Source organism: Acyrthosiphon pisum, chromosome X (assembly GCF_005508785.2).
Source record: "Acyrthosiphon pisum isolate AL4f chromosome X, pea_aphid_22Mar2018_4r6ur, whole genome shotgun sequence".
NCBI classification, from domain to species: Eukaryota; Metazoa; Arthropoda; class Insecta; order Hemiptera; family Aphididae; genus Acyrthosiphon; species Acyrthosiphon pisum.
Window position 1 is genome coordinate 51,305,710 of NC_042493.1, and position 6,280 is coordinate 51,311,989.

The following is a 6,280-nucleotide window of genomic DNA, read 5'->3' on the forward strand; positions in this document are numbered from 1 at the left end:
AAAAATTTAAATTTCAAACACTCCTAAAAATTTTTTGTCTTAGTCCGGTTGAGTTTTTTTTACAGATATTTAAAGAAAAACTTATGGAGAACCTTGTACCAAATTTTAAAAGCTTAGTTATAAAAGAAAAAAATTTTACGATTTTTCAACCACAAAATTACTTGCAAATTTTCGCAATTTTGACATATTTCGTATAAATTTAAACTTTAAGCACTTATAAAAAAAAATTGTGACTAACGATTTTGGATTTTTTTTTATCACTGTGAGAACAACTTATAAGAAACCTTGTATTAAATTTTCAAAGTTTTCTATCCAACCAAAAATTTTTTATCGTTATTTTAAAAAAAAATACTTAGAAAAATTGAAAATTTCATTTGTCTATAAATAGCTCAAAAAAAGTCGAAACACTTTGAAAATTTAACCCTGTATAGACAACGCTAATATAAACATATGTTGCAAATTTCAAGTGCTTACAATAATTATTTTTTGAGTTACAGTAAAATTAAGTTTTCGTTTATGTCAAAAATTGGTTTTGCGTAAAAATTTGCGTTTTTCCGTTATTTTTTTAAGGTTTTTCCTGCCGCTTTTGAAAAGTATTGGGAAATTTTCACTTTTGACCCCCCAAAGTACCAACTAGATTCACTTTCCTTTCAGAAAAGGTACAACTTTTGAAAATCGAAGCATTTTTACTGCTCCAAAAGTTGTCGTCAGACACAAAAAAAAAAAAAAAAACACACATCATTGTAAAATCAATACATTCATCACTTCGTTCAGAATCTAAAAGCATTAAACACGTATTATGTATAATGCATAAATCCAAATTTTAACTTACTCTAACTTAGTCAGTTTTGTAAATAGAAAAAAACTTTTAATACAAAAAATGTTTAAAAAAAACTAATCTATCCGAATATGTAGAAAAAAATTAGTGTTTCCATTTAAAAAAAATGTAAGTTGTATTGAGCATGCACACACCAATGGTGTTAGAAATTTGAAATTTATCTGAAAATATTATGTATTTAAGTACTCCCTATGAGCATGGACCAATTGCGCCTAAAACAAAATTTTTATTTTTGGGTTAATATACCAATTGCGCCGCATATATTTTAGGTTCATTGTACCAATTGCGCCTCTTATATGTTACGGTCAATATACCAATTGCGCTTGTATTCAAATTATATTATTCTAAATTGCTATGCTCAAATTATTATTTAAAAATTTTTTATTATTATTCTTAAAACATGCTAAATACAAATATTGTGATTACCTTAAACTCAAAATCGAATTACTTTATGTCTTTATGTCTTAAGTTTTAATATATTTTATAACAGTATCGGGAATTTTATGAAACGTTATTATTATTACGCACATATCTTGATCACGCAGTATGCATTTGAGTGATGGACGAAAACAAGTTTTCATTATCATCGGATATATTTTATCAGCCTAATTGCTTCGTTGCTTCGTTGCTTCGTTGCTTCGTTGCTTCGTTGCATGCACACAATATACTGTATATAGAATAAACATTGATGATACCCAATATAAATATAAATCATATTGATAGGTATTCAATACTTATGTCTTGTTAGTCGTTTAGTATTAGTTTGAGTTGTTTGACGTTACAATATGGATCGTTTTACAAAATCTCTCAGTGAAAAAGGTAAACCGTTATATGGTCTTGATGAGTTTAAGTTTCGAAAATGTACTATATCAAAAAATGGAATGAAACGGAGATGTACAATTAAATCGTGTACTTCGAATTTTTATGTGATGAAAGTGAAACGGTGCTTTTAAAATCTAACTTTGATCATAGCCACGAAGCAAGTTTAAATATTAATAGACAAATTGTTGCTAATTTGTTAAAAAGAAAAGCAACAGACCAAGTTACAACACGACCACTAAAATTAATTAGGAATGAAGTGCAATCAAGTGCGTTAGATTTGACATTAAACGATGTGCATTCTATTCGACGAAGCGTTTATCGTACTCGTAGAAAAACGCTACCACCGTAACCGAAAAATGTAACTGAAGTGCATACAGCATTAAATAATTTGGATACGAATACATACAAGGGTGAAAATTTATTGCTTATAAACGACAATATTATGTTGAATATAATATGTTTTTCTACAACATAAAATTTAGAATTTTTATGTAGTTGTGACAAAGTATTTATCGATGGAACATTTGAATTTTGTTCTAAATATTTTTATCAACTTTTTACGATCCATAGTTTGAAAAATGGGCACTATATTCCACTTATTTTTTCTTTGCTGCCAAATAAGCTGTCAAGTACATACGAATATTTATTTCGAGTTTTGATTAGTAAATGTGCAACATTCAATCTTAATTTTAATCCAAAAACAGTCGTTGCCGATTTCGAACAAGCTATACATTTTGCAGTTAAACAAGTCTGGCCTTCAATACTTTTAGTGGGATGTCGATTTCATTTATCACAAGCTTGGTGAAGGAATATTCAAAGTTGTGGACTGCAAACAGAGTATAAAAACCTAATTCTGAAGTAGGCTGCATTTAATTTTTGGTTTGTCACTTTTTCAAAAAGAAGAAGTGGAGGATGTGTTTGTAGAAGAAATAATGACGATTTAACCAATTAATTCAAATCTAACCAAATTCACTAATTATATCGTTGAAAACTACATATCATATAATTCTACATATCCTCCGAAACTGTGGGCTTCTAATTCAATAAGTTCTGAACGTACAACTAATGCGTGTGAAGCTTTTTATGCTTCATTTTCTACAAACTTTTATTCTCCCCATTCAAATATTTTTGTCTTTTTAAAAGTTATTATTGAAACGCAAACTAGCACGTATATTGCAATAAACAGTATAGAACAAGAAAAATATATTTCAAATAGAGCATATTTAACAAAAAAATTAACAATTAATTCTTATATCGATAAATACAAATCTGGCGAAATTAGTAGAAAAGAATTTTTAAAAATTGTGTGTTATCATTATTGTAAAAATGTTTAAATGTGAAATATTTTATTATGTACCTATTAATACTCCCAAAAATTATTTAGGTGTTTATAATTTTATATATATTTTTATTATATTTATAATTACGATTTAATTTTGAATAATTGACAATCAAACTTGTGACCATTTAGTGTACCTACCTATTAATTTATTTGTATTATATATTTTTTTAAATCAGCATGTTATTATTATACGTCGTGGTGAACAAATTATATTATTCTAAATTGTAATGCCATGCTCAAATTATTATTTTTAAAAGTTATTATTGAAACGCCGACTAGCGCGTATATTGCAATAAATAGTAGAGAACAAGAAAAATATATTTCAAATAGAGCATATTTAACAAAAAAATTAACAATTAATTTTTATATCAATAAATACAAATCTGGCGAAATTAGTGGAAAAGAATTTTTAAAAATTGTGTGTTATCATTATTGTAAACATTTTTAAATGTGAATATTATAATATTATTGTGTACCTATTAATACTCCCAAAAATTATTTATGTGTTTATAATTTTATTTATATTTTTATTATATTTATAATTACGATTTAACTTTGAATAATTGACAATCAAACTTGTGACCATTTAGTGTACCTACATATTAATTTATTTGTATTATATATATTTTTTAATCACAATGTATTATACATTAATACTCGCAAAAAAATCGGTTAGTAACTAACTAATAAGTTTTCCTAAGGAAATGTAAAATGTATTGAGCGCAATTGGTCTATCGACCCTAACATTTTTAGAGCGCAATTGGTATATCGACCCCAAAATGTTTAGAGCACAATTGGTATATCGACCCTAAAATTTTTAGAGCGCAATTGGTATATAAAAAGGTAATTTTAGGCGCAATTGGTAAACTCCCCTCCCTATCACCTCCCGAAAACCCCATTGCAATACAAGGTCATCTACTTGACATAATATTTAATGTTACCTTAAACCGTGATCACACTGTATAATTACCCGAGGGACACGCTTGTTTGATTTGTATGCGTGAGACACACAGTATGTTTTCAGGTAGGCAGGTTGATTGCATACCCCTCGAAGTGCGTACGTAAATACGAATGTTTTATTAACACGTTGGTATTACGATGTGCGTGTGTCGAAAAATTAGTATTGGGAATACATTTTTCCTAATCTATACCTATAGCTACAGATCTAAAATTATATTCATTATCAATCATGATCTGTAATAGCAACCTTAGAATAAACAAAAAGGTATCATTATTTAGTTTCTTTTTTTACTGGACAGATGGCACCTACATCAAGATTTCCTACTTTTCCAGTGGATTTTCTTAAAATTATCTTACTTAAAAGTTAAAAACCTTCTCCTAACAATTACGAATACAATAAAAAAAAACAGCGAAATCGGTCCAGCTTTTCACGCGTGATGCCGTTCAAGGGAAATTTATATATTATTTATACTAATATATAAAACGATAGCGTTTGTTTGTATGTTCGGGGTTCACTCCGAAACTACTTATTGGATCGTCTTGCAATTTGTTTTTAAATTAAAGAGGACATTACAGAGAAGGTTATAAGCTAATTTTAAAAGGGGATTGATTACCCCCGGTAGATGATAAAACAGGAATTTTGAGATTTACGATAGACATTTTTGTTTATTAATGGTTATTGTGTGTTATAAGAGTTGAGAATTATCTATCGCAGGTTGATTGCCTACTTGATAATATGCTGCTGCGAATCAGAATTTTTATTCCGGGCAACTGAAAATTTAAGATACGTTTTGAACGCCATATACCGAATATTAAATAACGAATTAAACAAAGTATGAGTCATATATAGAGTTGATACATTTAACGGGCAACGGAGTGCACTGGATCAGCTATAATATATTTACCATTAATGCATTTTTAAGTCCTTGAACTTATACGTACAAGTTATAATATTGCCAATGTACTTCACTTGAGGTGATTTTTACCCGGGCAACGTCGGGTGGGACAGCTAAAGGTATATATTATAAATGAACGTTCGTGTGTAGATTAGACCTCTGGGAAGAAGATAGATTAATTTTAAAAGGGTTAAATTTGTTTTTTTTTATTCATCGGATTTTAGTACGGTTAGGTTAGGTTAGGATGTATTAATTGATTATATTAATCAACCGTAGGCGGAATTAAGTAAAAACGACAAACTTCGTATAACTTTGATATTCTAGAGCTAAATCATACACTTAAGAATAAAAAACACGGGGTCCGCGATCTACCGCAGGTAGATTGCCTACCTGATAATATACTGCTACGAATCAGAATTTTTATTCCGGGCAACGGAAAAGTTAAGATTAATTTTAAACACCATACACCGAATATTAAATAGCGAATTGAACAAAGTTTGAGTTATATAGAGTTGGTACATTTAACGGGCAACGGCCAACGAAGTGCACATATTCAGCTAGTTATATATATATAGATAGATAGATAGATACAAATCAAACCATATAGATAGATCATAGATACATAGTATAGTACTATAGTATATAGATAGATTGTTGAATTTTACTTCTGGGAACAATTCATATCTGCACGTCGATAAAACATACACAAAGAAAAAAGGTCAGATTGCAGGTAGCTGGAAACACGCGGACCGCCGCCGTGCCGCACATCATGTATTATCCAGGGCTTGAAACCGATTGAAAAAATTTCGATTTCGATTTCGATTTTGCATACCGGTTTCTAAATTTTTCGATTTCGTTTTCAATTTTTCAATACCGGTATTACGAAATTTCGATTTCGGTTTCGATTTTGGATACCGGTTTCTAAATTTTTCGATTTCGTTTTCAATTTTTCAATACCGGTATTACAAAATTTCGATTTCGGTTTCGATTTTGGATACCGGTTTCTAAATTTTTCGATATCGTTTTCAATTTTTCAATACCGGTATTACGAAATTTCGGTTTTGGTTTCGATTTTGGATACCGGTTTTTCATTTTTTCGATTTTGATTTTAAATTTTAGATATCGGTTTTGGGAAATTATGATTTCGATTTTAATTTTGGATACCGGTTTTTAATATTTTTGATTTTGATTTTAGTTTTTAAATATCGGTTATAGGAATCATGGTGTTGATTTTAATTTTGGATATAGGATTTAAATTTTTAGCTAGGTATCGGTTTTTAGAAAATTGTCTACAACTCTGTGCAAATTGCAAACACCAGATAAATTCCGCCATTAGTATTATATTTTTTATTCTTATCTGGGTTTTCTTTTTTTTGGTGCAAGAACTAAATAAGTTCGAACTTATCTGATTTTTTCTACAAT